Source organism: Lissotriton helveticus, chromosome 7 (assembly GCF_964261635.1).
Source record: "Lissotriton helveticus chromosome 7, aLisHel1.1, whole genome shotgun sequence".
NCBI classification, from domain to species: Eukaryota; Metazoa; Chordata; class Amphibia; order Caudata; family Salamandridae; genus Lissotriton; species Lissotriton helveticus.
Genome location: NC_136068.1, coordinates 940,424,797 through 940,439,421, shown reverse-complemented (window position 1 = coordinate 940,439,421; position 14,625 = coordinate 940,424,797). Strand labels below are relative to the sequence as shown.

The window sequence follows — 14,625 nt, the reverse complement described above, 5'->3', positions numbered from 1 at the left end:
GCAGTGATTTACACGTACATGTCTGGGCTGAGAAATGTTGCAAGCCTTTTTAGAAGTCTATGAGAGTTGGGTTCTTGGCGGCAGATATCTGTCTGCAACAGGAAAGGGGGGATCCAATTATAAGTGAATGAATAGAGGTCTGTTCAGTAGACGGCCCAGACATGGAGGAGGGTTCTGGAATGTTTAAGGGGTATCAGCGGGCCGGAGAAGAGACTGAGAAGCAAGGTCAACTCTAACGTCTGAGGCCCAATACAAAGCATCATGGAAAAAGCCTGAAGTTGCACCACGTGAGAGGCGTTTCGCAAGGGGCGTCTCAAATGTTGTTGACTGTTTTGTATTAGGGACAGCACCCCTGGGTGGAGTTAGAGCAGAGACCTGAGGACCCTTTAGAGAGCGGATGGGTAGGCAGTGAGGGGTCATGACTGGAGAACTTTAGGTTTTCACCAAGAGACTTAGAGTGGGTGACTTCCCTTGGGGGTCATTCATTGCTGACACCTTTGTTAGGTTGGGATTTGGTTAAGTAGGGATACCATCTAGAACAGGGTAGGGACGCCTAACCTGTGTTTGTTTTCCTCCAACCTAAATGAAGGAGAGATATGCGTCTATGCTGATAGCTTTGCTATTTTTAGAACTTGTGTTAGTGATTTCTGTTGCTCGTCTGAGGGCTTTTCGAGAGCACATGTATGTAATTGGACCTGTGTATCTCGTGAATCTCATTCTGAGATGCTTGTATTTGCAGCTCATTATATCTTTACAATAAACTTTTGAAACCTAGAAGTTGTCCGTGATCTTTGAGAGTAGAGTCCTTTCTTGGGTGAACTAACTTGCAGATAGGTGTACTGTTTCCTTCCAAGACAGGCAATAAAGGTTCAGTCGACCAGAACGAGGTTTGGATCAATAGATATAAGGTATCGATCAAAATCTCGCCCTTTCAGTTGGTAGCTATAGAGGATGGTTGCCTTCTTGAGGACGGTGACCTAGGCCAGGTTAGCTTACCCCAAGGCCCCTAGAAATCGATGATCGGAAGAACAGCCCGCAGATGAAGATCCGGATGACGTGAGACAGAAAAAGCAGCAGTATCAGAGAGAGTGAGTATAAAGGGTTATGCGTGTTAGATTGCGGTGTTTTGTATTGTATCTATGTTGTAATGTCTGGCGGAGTTGAATGTCTGTAGAGTGACTGTGGAACAGGTTGTGAGCGCGCGCAACCGGTGGAAATCTTAAGTTCAAGGAGAGCTTAAGTGGTTCGGGTGTATCGGACACCCAGAGTAATTGTCAACTAGTGTGAAGGGGGTCATGAGGTACCATTGATCACCCGAGAGACCGAGATAGGGGGAACGTAAGAGTGAGTGCGTGAGTAACGGACGCTGGTCGGAAGTTACTGTGTGTGTAAGTAACCTATCAGAAAGACGATAGACATCTCGTCAGTTGTGTTGACAATTACAGATAGACTGTGGACGTACAGTCGAGAGAAGTGACCGCTTGGTCGGAAGTAGTCATTTTTCAGTGTATGAATGGGACGCATGCATAACCGGGAGACGAGTTGAGAAAGGAGGGGTGCTGCTGCGAAGCGGAGAAAAGAGACGTCAGGTGGTGTCGCGCAGTGATTGGCTGACCGGAGAAAGACCGCGCTGTGATAGGCCAGCTAGCGAACACGTCATACAGGGTCGCGACGTGATTGGCCGACAGGAGAAAAACCGCGCTGTGATAGGCCAAGCAAAAAAAGCCGCGACAGGATTGGTGGATTGTCATCAGGAAGTAAACAGAGTAGCGAGGCTGGATTTTGTGCGCATAATTATGAAGTGTTTTAAATGGTTGAAAGCACTGTTTAAGAAAGAGAGGAGAGGATCGTATGAAGGGGAAGAAGCCCCGCCGGAGGGTACGCCAGCTCGTTATATGGCAGTAAATGTTGGGTTGCATACGATCCTTTGGATATCAGAGTGGAGTAAGATTACTGAAGGAAACGAGGAACTGACGTTCCCGAAGTACGGGACGTTCAGATTAGAGGTGTTACATCGATTGAAATCAATCATGACCTCAAAGAGACCCTTGCCTAGACCAACCCAGTTTGAAGCCCTTGAGGCATGGCTTAGGGCAGCGCATGAAAGGAATATGAACAGACGACAAGAAAGGGTGAAACGCTCGGTAAGGGCAGTACAGGATGCCAGGTGGGATGCGGATGCTAAAAGATGGAGAGTGCATAATTTGGAAATAAATAAACTGTACCCAGTGTTAGAGGCGCCAGTAAATAAAAGCCCCATAGAAGAAGATGACGAGAGCGAAACAGAGGACAGCCTGATAAACAGATTACTGACAGACAGGCCACCCCCGTATAATAGAGCAGGGGGAGAGGTCGAGAATACTGAAGGAGAAAAGGGGGGCAATGCAGGAGAGCATAGACTGCTTCCCAGTTCAGAGTGGGATCCTGAGCCAAAGAAAGAGTTGTTCCAGCCTAGTCAGGTGCAACAGGTAGTCGGTAGGTTTGTGGTACAAAGAGCGCCGGAAACGGAAAGCGCCACATCCTACCCATTGCCAGATGCACTACAGGTACCTGTTACCATAGGTCCTATAATATCGATATATGACCAAGAGAGAGCAAGAGGGGAAGAACGGAAACGGAAAGACAGAGAAAGAGCAGAGCAGGCAAGGAGGAACGATACCACTAATTCCCCAAGTCAGATGCCAATACCCAGAGAGTGGAGTACCCCGATGCACACAGCAGGGGACCCAGGAGGAGATCCTGGGGGCCCTAGATGGCCAATGGATCTGAGGGGATCTGGACGAAAATCCTTTCAAGAGCTAAATGAGTACATGAAGCAGTGGGATGAGGCAGTGAAGGCTCAAAAGTGCATCAATGCTGCAGAAGCAGAAAGGGAAAGTCAGGACAGCAGAGCACGGACTCACTGCGGGGCTGGGGAGAGTAGCCCGGAGTGGGACTGTAGAGGGAGTAGGGGAGTCACCCATTGGGCCCGAAATGGAGGTAGAACAGACCTGGAAAACGGGGGCCCCGGGAGTGAAGGGGTGGCGTGCCCAATACTCAGTGAAGGGGAGAGGAGAGCGCAAGAGTACAGGAACAGCTTTAAGTGTCCACACTGTGTGCCTGGCACCAGAGAACAGAATGGGAGTTGTGAGAGGTCGCACCATAGTCCCTGTGATGACAGAAATGAGCGCAGCCCAGGGAATATGGGGAACCAGGAAGGATCGTATCGGATACTGAGCGATACGAGGCAAAGGGAGTGTAGCGACCAGAGGGAAAATAACAGAGAGATGTGCGGTGAGAGGAGAGAAGAAGACGAGAGTGGGCAGAGAGAGAGTAGGGATAAAAGGCCCGTGTTCCATCACCTTCCAAGATTGGATGGCCGAGCATGGGACCTGGAGAGATGGGAGCAAGGGAGGCCACCCATTAATTCTCCTGAGCCCAAACGCAGAGCTCGAAGTTGGGATGGTAGGGAGACCAGGGAGCCCCCTTCAAAAGACATATTGCGAGCTGAGATAAAAGCCAAGAGACTTGATGTCTCCAGCTTAAGGTCAGATCTGGATGACATGGTAGATGGTACCCTGCCTTTAGAAAGAATGGAAATGTATGAACAGGATGAAATACTGTATATGGCAAAGGACATCACACGAAAGGCGAGAGCAGTCCATGAGAAGTTAGTCGAACTAGCAGGCAAATATATGGTGGACTTGTCAAGAACCAAAGCATTACAGGGTAACCACAGGCTACATTACTCAGATCGAGATCTAGATGAGAGGAGAACGATTGGGCTGAAAACACACATAAGGGAATTGATTACTGGAATAAGGACATGGAGGGCACTAGATAAATGGGAAGAGAGGTGGTCCAAGAAAGGGACCGGCAGAAGAAGCATGATTGGTATAACACCAGGACAGCAGGGAATAGAAGCTTACCCTTTGCGTGAAGTTGCCAATGGGAGCTATGTACATGTCCCTTGGAGTAGGGGAGATTTAGCTGCTTTTACCACATCTTTCCCCAAGTTACGAGAGAGCCCCGTGGAGTGGTACAAGCAAGTCGAGAGGTTTGTAAAGATCTCAAAAGTCCTATGGATAGATCTGAACACGCTGTTTGACATTGTAGTACCAGGAGATCTGTGGACAGCATGCAAGGTTAGCGCTGAGTGGCCCACAACGGAGCCAGAGAGAGATGCTAGGACTAATGGGCCGTCCGAGATCGTGATGGCAAAATTCGAGAGAGTGATGACTTGGCTGAAAGAGAAAGTGCCAATGCAAGACATAGATTGGGTCAGAATAGACAGAACGAGACAGGAACCCAAAGAGACAGTCCATGAATATTACGAGAGATTGCTGAAGGCGTTTAAACAGTATAGCGGCTTGGATGTAATGGATCCAAAGGACATAGGGCAATTCGTGTCCAAGTTCGTCCTGGGACTGAGACCGGATATTAGTTTAATGATTCAGCAACACTCGATTTGTTGGCAAAGTAGACCCCTAGATGAAATACTGAGATATGCTAGGTACTGCTGTGATGAGGTAGACTCCAAGGCTAAGAAACTAAAAGAGAAGCTGATGGTGGTACAATTGCAGGCAGCAGGGAAGGGGGGACCGCAACAACAGCAGCAAGGGACAGGTACAGGAGGTAAGAAGCAGTACAGTCAGAACAAGGGTAATGAGGAGAGTACTACCTTCAGACCCAGAGTAGACATAGCTACCTTGAAGAAAACGACTAGGTGTCACCAGTGCAACGAGTTGGGGCATTGGAAACGCGAGTGCCCTTACAATGTAGAGATAGGAGAGCAAGAGATAGAGGAGGAAGAGGTCCAGAGCGCACCTATGAGAGGGGCGACGCCATACCAAGGAAAGGTGCTCAAAGGGGGGGGGGCTCCTCCCCGAGCCCAGTTCCCGCAACCTCCTCGAGTAGGGAGTATGGGTAAGACCTATAGACAAATGCCCCTGTTTGTGGAAGGTGAAGAATGCTATTATGTGGACCCATTAACCGGACAGAGAGTGGAAAGAGAAGACTGCACCCTTGGGGCAGCCTTAGAGGTAGATCAGAGGGGACCCTATGTGGAAGCAGAAGTAGCAGGGTGCCCTACGACATTTCTGGTGGACACAGGAGCCACTAGATCCACGATCAGATCAGCTGCAGTTCCAGACCTGCCCATGTCTGGAGAGACCATACAGGTGGTAGGGGTCGCAAACAGGAGAATAACCAGCCAATTGACAGAACCGGTACAGGTGAAAATAGGGAAGTACAGCGATGAGCACCAATTTGTGGTTTGCGATTCAAGCCCTGTGTGTCTGCTAGGAAGAGACCTGTTGTGCAAATTGAATTGTACTATATATTGTACACCCCAGGGAGTGGAGGTATTGACTAATGATGATGATGCAGATTTCAAAGTTGCAAACTCAAGAATATGTGTGGAGCTGTACCCTACTTTGACAGTAGACGAGCTTCCCTGGGATTTGAGAGAGACAGTGGCATCAGAGGTATGGGATTTCACTGGGGAAGAGATTGGATTAGTCAAAGGGGTGGACCCAGTGAAAATTGTAGTGAAACCGCATGCTGAGTTCCCAAGAACACCCCAGTATAAATTGACTCCAGAAACGATTGCAGGCATAAAACCCGTGATCGAGTCCATGATTAAACAGGGAATACTGAAAGAAATCGTGGGTAGTCCATGTAACTCCCCGATTATGGGTCTGCAGAAACCAAATGGGAAATTTCGGATAGTGCAGGACCTTCGAAAGATTAATAACATAGTCGTTTCATGTTGTCCAGTGGTACCGAATCCATCAGTGATACTGTTTCAGATTCCATTCCAAGCTGAGTGGTTCACTGTGATAGATCTTTGTCAGGCTTTCTTTTCGATCCCTTTGGACGAAGATAGCCATTTTCTTTTCGCATTTAAGCTGGAAAATCGCGTCCTAACATGGTGTCGTATCCCTCAGGGGTATACAGAGAGTCCATCGATCTTTAACCAGCTTCTGAAGAAAAATCTTGAAAGTCTAGTGCTGCCCCAGAAGTCAGTTCTGGTCCAGTACATAGACGACCTCCTTGTGGCGTCAGAAACAGAAGAAGCTTGCAGGGAAGATTCCATTGCTTTGTTAAATCACCTAGCTGCCAATGGGCACAAGGTGTCCCCGGGAAAATTGCAGTACTGCCTGACAGAAGTACAGTACTTAGGACACAGAATTGAGAAAGGCAAACGAAAAGTGTCACCAGACAGGATAGAGGCGATCATGAAAATGAACGCGCCTCAGACACAGAGAGAGGTCAGGATGTTCCTAGGGATGGTGGGTTATTGCCGACAGTGGATCGTGAACTTTTCACTGAAAGCAAAGCCCTTGCAAAAACTGACGCACAAAGAGGTGAGTGATCCGGTACCATGGGACAAAGACTGTTTGATGGCATTCTTACAGCTGAGAGAGGACCTGTGTCGTGCTCCGGCATTGGGAATGCCTGATTACAATAAACAATTCTTTCTTTACTGTTGTGAGAGAGAAGGTTGTGCGTTGTCTGTGTTGGTCCAAATCCATGGGAATGCCCGTAGACCAGTTGCTTATTTTTCAGCTACTTTAGACCCAGTAGCCGCAGCGTTGCCCGGATGTCTCAAATCCGTTGCTGCAACGGGTGTCAGCATTGAGAGATGTGAAAATATCGTTATGGGGCACCCGTTAGAGGTGTGCGTGCCACATTCTGTTGAACTGTTGATGACCAGGACCAAAACACAGCATCTGACCAATAGCAGGCTCACGCGCTATGAGCAAGTTATTCTTGCTGCAGAGAACGTGACCCTCAAGAGATGCTCTGTTTTGAACCCTGCTACCTTAATGCCACTTCCAAATGATATTGATGATGATGATGAATATACAGACCATGACTGTCTCGATGTGACTGAACTATGCACCAAACCCAGACCCGACATCGTGGATGAGCCACTGACGGACCCAGATGAAGTTTTCTTTGTCGATGGCTCATGTGTAAGAGACGAAGTTGGGCAGTTGAGAGCAGCTTATGCTGTTTGTACAATTGAAGGAGTTGTGGAAGCTGGGTGCCTGGAAGGAGTACACTCCGCTCAGGTAGCCGAGATTATTGCCCTAACACGTGCTTGCTTAGCAGGCAATCAAATTCGAGTCACCATCTACACCGACAGCCAATACGGGTTTGGGGTAGTTCATGATTACGGGCAGTTATGGTCTCAAAGAGGGTTCATGACTTCTTCAGGCTCTCCCATTCGCAATGGAGAGTTTGTGCGCTTGTTGTTAGAAGCATTGCAATGTCCAGCAAGTATCGCAGTTGTAAAGTGCATCGCACATACCAAAAATGAGGACTTTGTTTCGAAAGGCAATAGATATGCTGATGAAGTTGCGCGGTATTGCGCAGAACAAGGTTACTCTTTCACAGAGGTGGATGTGGGTGGAATAAATGTGAGAACTGAATTAGCCATGATACTGGAAACTGTTGATACTTGGGATGAATTGTCAACCATGCAAGAAAATGCTCCTGATTCAGAAAAGGAAACATGGGTAAAGGCAGGATGTGTAGTGGGTGAGACTCATTTTTGGGTCTCAGCAGACGGCAGAGCAGTGTTGCCCAACGAGATGGTGAGTCCAATGGCTAGACTCATACATGGTCCCGTACACTTAGGGAGAGATGCTATGCTGAGAGTGTTTAGACAGACTTGGTACAATCCTAAGTTTAGAATAGCAGCAGAAGCAGTGTGCCAGCGTTGTGTGACCTGCCAGCAGCTGAATGTAGGGAAAAGAACACCAGTTGCACTAAGTCACATAGGAAGGTCTGGAGGTCCATTCAACAGAATGCAGATAGATTTCATTGAAATGCCAAGATGCAACCGCCTCCGCTATGTCTTGGTGGTTGTTTGTGTGTTCTCCAGATGGGTTGAGGCATACCCTACACGTAGGTGCGACACCCTCACAGTGGCTAAGTTACTGCTTAGAGAACTTATCCCTCGGTTCGGGGTGCCGGCCTTTTTGGAATCAGATAGGGGAACACATTTTAACAGCGAGCTTGTGAAGATGATTTGTGTTGCACTGAATATCGACCAAAAGCTCCATTGCAGTTACCGACCAGAAGCCTCAGGAATTGTGGAACAAATTAATGGCACGATCAAGTCCAGAATAGCGAAAGTTTGCTCCTCAACGACCCTGAGTTGGCCTGACGCCCTGCCATTGGTACTCATGAGCCTTCGTAGTACCCCAGACAGAAGAACAGGGTTGTCACCACATGAGGTGTTAATGGGGAGAGCAATGAGACTGCCATCTATTCCAGCTACTGCACTGTTAAATATCACAGATGATATGATCCTGGACTATTGTAAGGGACTGTCTGACGCCATGCGTTCTGTGTCCCTTCAGGTGCAGGCTGCAGAGGTTCCAGCGTGCCAGGGCCCTTGCCATGACCTGTATCCTGGGGACTGGGTCCTGGTGAAGAAACATGTGAGAAGAAGCTGCTTGGATATTCGTTGGCGTGGGCCCTACCAGGTCATCCTGATCACAAGTACAGCTGTAAAGGTGGGAGGCCTGCCCAACTGGATACACGCGTCGCATACGAAAAGGGTTCCAGCACCTCTGGAAACAGCTCCTCTCTCGGACGGACGTCCAGCTGAGGACCAAGAAGCCATAGAGGGGGCTAGCCAAGCTGTAGAGGTGCCAGTGGAAGCAGGGAACGAGTCTGACCAAGCTGAGGACGGTCAGTACAACAGCGAAACAGAAGACGCTACAGAAGGAGAAGACAGCTGGGAGTACGAGTCTGACCCTGACAGGTCTGAAAGAGAGCGAGAACAGACCAGAAGGAGAAGGAGTAGAAGGGCACGTGGAGAAGCAAGTTGGCCACAAAGAAGAAGTTCTAGCCTGAGGTCAACTCCAGAAGCAACCCTTCCTCCGATATCAGAAGACTCAGACCCAGAAGAAGGTGCTCAGGGCGCTGAAGCATCAGACCGAAGAAGGTCAAGAAGAGTGCGTGTGCCTAACAGAAGATACTCCACACCTGAGTGGACATATCTGGCGACAAATGTCTGTGAAACCGGAGACAGGGAGGATCCGAGCGGTGGTGGTGTCCAGTTCTGAGCCCATTATCACCGTGGAAATACAACTGTTGGTACCCGGTGTCGAACAAGAAGGGTCACTAACATTCGTGCTCCCCAGACCTCCCCGCCTCAGCAAGTTAAAACACATGTTTCTTACAGAATTGAAATTCCCCGACTTTGGTACCACGATAACAGCACATGAAGAGCATACTCTTCGCATGGAAATATTGAACTATGCTATTGAAGCTGCAACCACAAATCTAATAGTCGATTGTTAAAGGACTTTGTAAATAAAGTAAGCAGAAGAAAAGAAGATTACCTAGCGCCCAGGAAGCAGAGAATTTTAGGGAACCCCTTGAGTGGATGGAGAAGGGCTAGGGTTGTCTTTTTGAACTGTGAAAGGACTTTTTGCGAAAAAGGCTGTCAGCCTCCAGCTGTGTGGATTCTAAAGACAAAAAAGGATTGAAAGAGACTGTAAAGGAACGAGAGGAAAAGAACTTTTTTGCAAAGAGAAAGGGAAAGCTAGATTGTCTGACGAAATGGAGGCCGGCACCCCGAACCGCAGAGCTAAATGTATAATAGGTACACTAATAGTAGGAGTGATAATATTAATAGCTTTAGTGGTAACAATTTCTTATGTAAAGGGACATGAGGAAGAGGTAAAGGTAACTGATGCGAATTCTGTAGTAACACTTACACCCACTGTTGCAGGTGAGAAAAGGGAAAACACTCAAGAGAAAGCGTTATTGGCTGCAGAAGCCCGCAGGTTACATGTAGACGAGTCCCAAGGAGACTTTAGGTCAAATGCTTATGCTAAACTTTTGTATGAATACGTGGATGCCATGGAGGTTAAGGATTGCTACGTCTGCATGCAGTTGCCTGCGTCTGTAGATGAAGGAATTCGATATCATCACCTCCCTCTGACATATGGCATTACATGTAGCTTATTGCTTAGTATATTTTATGAGAGAGATAGTTTTGAATACTATTTCTCCAATTATGATTCTGTGTTGCCAGAAGTCCCAAATTATAAGCAGATGAATAAATGGGATTACTGGAAGAGTGAAGACAGATTGGCCAAGTTCTTCATTCCTTGGATTACCTTAGATACTTCACATGCCCGTAGAAATAATCTGACATGCAAGGTGTCAGAAGTCGAGAAAAGGTTCATAGGGCAGGTGGATGATCGTTACAGGAGACAAAAGATTTTGAAAAAATCAGGACAAGGGAAATTAGATTGGACCGAGGAAGAGAAGTCACATAAGAGAAAGGGTAGTAGTGGTCCAATAGCTTTAGATAAAGCGCAGAAAGGAAAGTTATGTCTTCACCGAGCCAAAACGTATTATGAAAATGTATACGTGGGTGAAGTTGACTGTGAACATGCTTTTAATTTAGAGTACTACACTAAGGATTTCCTGAAGGGAATGCAAGTAATTCCAAATGTGTATTTTGTATGTGGAAGAAATGCTTACGTGAGACTACCTGACAACTGGTATGGATCATGTTACTTGGCAATTGTCTTCCCCAAAATATATCATGCACAAGACTTATTGATCATTGAGGGCCAGACATCATCGAGGGGAAGGAGAGATTTAGGCGATGCAGAAATGGTTGGAGATGTCTTTGGAGCTATGTTCCCTCTTTTGGGAATAATCCTTAATGATGTTAAAATTAGACGACTGGCAACAGTTGTCGACAGGTTGTCTGCCAGCACTGCTCAGTCCTTAATGCTGGTAGAAGGAGAGATGCAATCGATAAGGGCTATGGTTCTTCAAAATCGGCTTGCATTAGATGTCTTATTAGCAAAAGAGGGCGGAGTCTGTAAGGCTTTGAAGGTTCAGGAATGTTGCACTTACATTCCAGACCTTTCAAAACCCCTTGAGAAAGTTATTAAGAACATAACTAATATACACAAAGAGATCGAAGACTTGAGTAGAGAAAATGTCTGGGAAAAGGTGGGCCACGGAATGAGTACAGTTGGAGGGTGGTTTTCCACCTTAGGCAAAAGCTTTATTTGGTATATCCTAAAGCCTATCATCATAATATTGATCTGTGGGATAATATTGTGGGGATTGGTGAGGGTATTCAAATGGTACAGAGCAAGAAGGTCAGAAAGGGCCCAAAGAGAACAGTTGCAGAGATTGGCTGCCATACAAGATAATCAGTACAGGAGCCTGAGAGCTCTGGAAGCGCAGAGAATGCCAGCAATAACTGCAGTTTAAATGTTAGTGATGACCCCGAGAGGTCATCAAAGGGGGGAACTGAGAGAGCGCAAACTGATATAAATGTATGAGTACATCACACTTACCTATAGTAAGCACAAGTCATGATGAGAAATGCCATGAGTGCTAATAGTATCTGAAATTATATTCTAAATGTATAGCTAATATAGAGATTTAAGTAGAAGTGGAACTAATACAGAAATGTGTGACATTATATGATTTTATTAGACGTGATTATTTTGAATCTATGTCGTGTAGCTGTTAACATATAAGATGGTCTGTGGTAAAACGCAGAACGTGGTAGGCCTCAGGGCCAGAGCTGGAGCTAAAAGGGAAGGTGTTTCTTTTCACGACACAGATTGTTTAATGTTTTTGGTCATTGCATTAATGGGCCATGATTTAGAGTAATGTTTTCTAAATAATAGAATAAGAGTTTAACATGCTTTAATTAAATGAAGAAATTGAATGCTATAATCATAATGTGAAATATTGTAGGCCTGAAATGTTTTAGCAGTGATTTACACGTACATGTCTGGGCTGAGAAATGTTGCAAGCCTTTTTAGAAGTCTATGAGAGTTGGGTTCTTGGCGGCAGATATCTGTCTGCAACAGGAAAGGGGGGATCCAATTATAAGTGAATGAATAGAGGTCTGTTCAGTAGACGGCCCAGACATGGAGGAGGGTTCTGGAATGTTTAAGGGGTATCAGCGGGCCGGAGAAGAGACTGAGAAGCAAGGTCAACTCTAACGTCTGAGGCCCAATACAAAGCATCATGGAAAAAGCCTGAAGTTGCACCACGTGAGAGGCGTTTCGCAAGGGGCGTCTCAAATGTTGTTGACTGTTTTGTATTAGGGACAGCACCCCTGGGTGGAGTTAGAGCAGAGACCTGAGGACCCTTTAGAGAGCGGATGGGTAGGCAGTGAGGGGTCATGACTGGAGAACTTTAGGTTTTCACCAAGAGACTTAGAGTGGGTGACTTCCCTTGGGGGTCATTCATTGCTGACACCTTTGTTAGGTTGGGATTTGGTTAAGTAGGGATACCATCTAGAACAGGGTAGGGACGCCTAACCTGTGTTTGTTTTCCTCCAACCTAAATGAAGGAGAGATATGCGTCTATGCTGATAGCTTTGCTATTTTTAGAACTTGTGTTAGTGATTTCTGTTGCTCGTCTGAGGGCTTTTCGAGAGCACATGTATGTAATTGGACCTGTGTATCTCGTGAATCTCATTCTGAGATGCTTGTATTTGCAGCTCATTATATCTTTACAATAAACTTTTGAAACCTAGAAGTTGTCCGTGATCTTTGAGAGTAGAGTCCTTTCTTGGGTGAACTAACTTGCAGATAGGTGTACTGTTTCCTTCCAAGACAGGCAATAAAGGTTCAGTCGACCAGAACGAGGTTTGGATCAATAGATATAAGGTATCGATCAAAATCTCGCCCTTTCACCGGTATCATTAAAAGTGGGGATAAAGTGGAGATACTATGCTACTATGGGCAGTATTTCCTTAGTCAATATGTTTCAAAGCCTTCCCCTGGCTTCTCATCAGGACCTGTGCAGATCCATTCAACACTCCTAATGTTAATGGTAAATAATCAAAATGTAACAGAGAAATTGTTTAGTATGCATATCATATTCAGCATGCACATGATTATGTACACTAATAGGTATAACTCTCGTCTTTGGGTATCTTTTGTACCCATCTAATGCCCCATGAGCTTGTTCACAGGAGGGGAGGAGCACCTGTAGTCAAACAATCATCAAGGCCACTCTCTCGCCTGGATACTACCTCACTGCGGCTCCTTGATCTTGATAAGCGTGGATCCTTGTGATTATTTCATAACAATAGCCCCCCCCAGCCACTTCAGTGTGGGGGGGCCAAGCTCCAAGGAGGCCCCTGTGCAGAGGTGGGGGTCCTGACTGTGTTCGGTGTGTGGGGGGCCCCATCATGTACTTTGTAGGGGCCCCCTCAAGTTTTATTGCGCCACTGAGCAGGCATTAGTCATGCAAGAGCTGAGGCTGACATTAAAAGGCTTCATTTGTCCCAAGACATCTAGAAGCTTAGCCCATGTGGAGGACAAATCATTGAGCACAGTTGTGGGTAATCATTAGGAAGATAGTCTTTGGCTATTTAAGTCTTTGGAGGCACTCTGTCTCCCTCTTTCCTACCACCACCGGCCCAGTGCTTAATTTTAGCTGGTGGTTATCGTGGGGCCCACCAGCACTGATTCATTTTTGGGCACTGGGACTTGTTTTCCATCGGCACACTTAGGCTAGAACAAAAGTGAGAAAAGATAAAAAAAAGAGAAAGCATGGGAGAAGAGAAAGACAGAAAATGAGTGACAAGGGGAGAAAGTTGGATGAAAAAGAACCTGTAAGTGTGAAGTGAAGGGGCAAGGACTGTAGGCTGGTGAATTGAAAGAGGCATGCGGTAGAATGAAACTAGGCATCCTTGAGATTTGGTGACTCCTACATTCAGCAATGCCACCGGCAGGCATTTGAGAATAACTTTGGGCCCAGGCGCTTCTTTTACAAATTAGGCACTGCATCTGCGCAATCCCATGTACATTGTCTTAAATGATCTGATACACTGAGCCTCTATTTGCCAATGATATCTGTAGACGCTGGCCTACATTTAATACTTGTTTATTGGTCTAGGGCAATAAGGAACTGGAATATGTATTTATTAAATATGTTGCATCTTTCATCTCAGGTGTCGGCTGAACTGTGGGCAAGGCTGGACCCTGACTTTCACCTCCAGACAATCCGACTAATTTTCTCATGGTGATTACTTGTGACCAGTCAAACCCTGCGCATTACCTGGCTGTTCACAACTTCAGTGTTTTGTGTTTCTGCTGATCACACCCCTGCAGATATTCTATCTAAAGTAAAGTTCAAGACTGACTTTCCATTCTGGTTGGCTCTCACAAATGTGCCCATCAAATGTCAAACACATGTAAACTTTTCTTTAAAAAAAATTGATACAAAAAAAAGTCAGGATAAGCACCACCAGAAATATTTCACTGGAGTGATTTGAAAGAGATTTTTCGTCTCTGTGGTACACAGTGAATTCCTCAATATTAAACTTTATTTTCATACAATATGTTGATTTAATAAAGTTGAATATCAAAACACATTCAACGTTTGTAGACACTTCCTATTCCGTAAGGTTTCCTCAATGAATTTCTTTTCTGTAAAGCAATTTTGGGTTTCATTCTCTTGTGCTTATAAGGTATGTCTGTTTTCGTTTCCAAAGCCCGCATACCCTTGAGATTTCTTTGCAAAGCTTTGAAAGGGTTCTGTAAAGCACACATATCAAAACCGGTTTCCGTTCTAGCAAAAATAATGTACAAAGCCCCTGAGATACATTTATGAGCAATT

At 46.0% G+C, this 14,625-nt stretch overlaps 1 long non-coding RNA gene across 1 annotated transcript in view; it reads left to right on the top strand.

The window, feature by feature from the left end:
- LOC144767147 (uncharacterized) overlaps positions 1–14,295 on the top strand; it is a 277,694-nt gene extending 263,399 nt beyond the window's left edge. Inside the window, exon 3 of the long non-coding RNA XR_013598077.1 lies at positions 13,958–14,295. This is a non-coding gene — a long non-coding RNA (uncharacterized LOC144767147). The remainder of the gene's footprint in view (positions 1–13,957) is intronic.
- Positions 14,296–14,625: the final 330 nt, after the last annotated feature.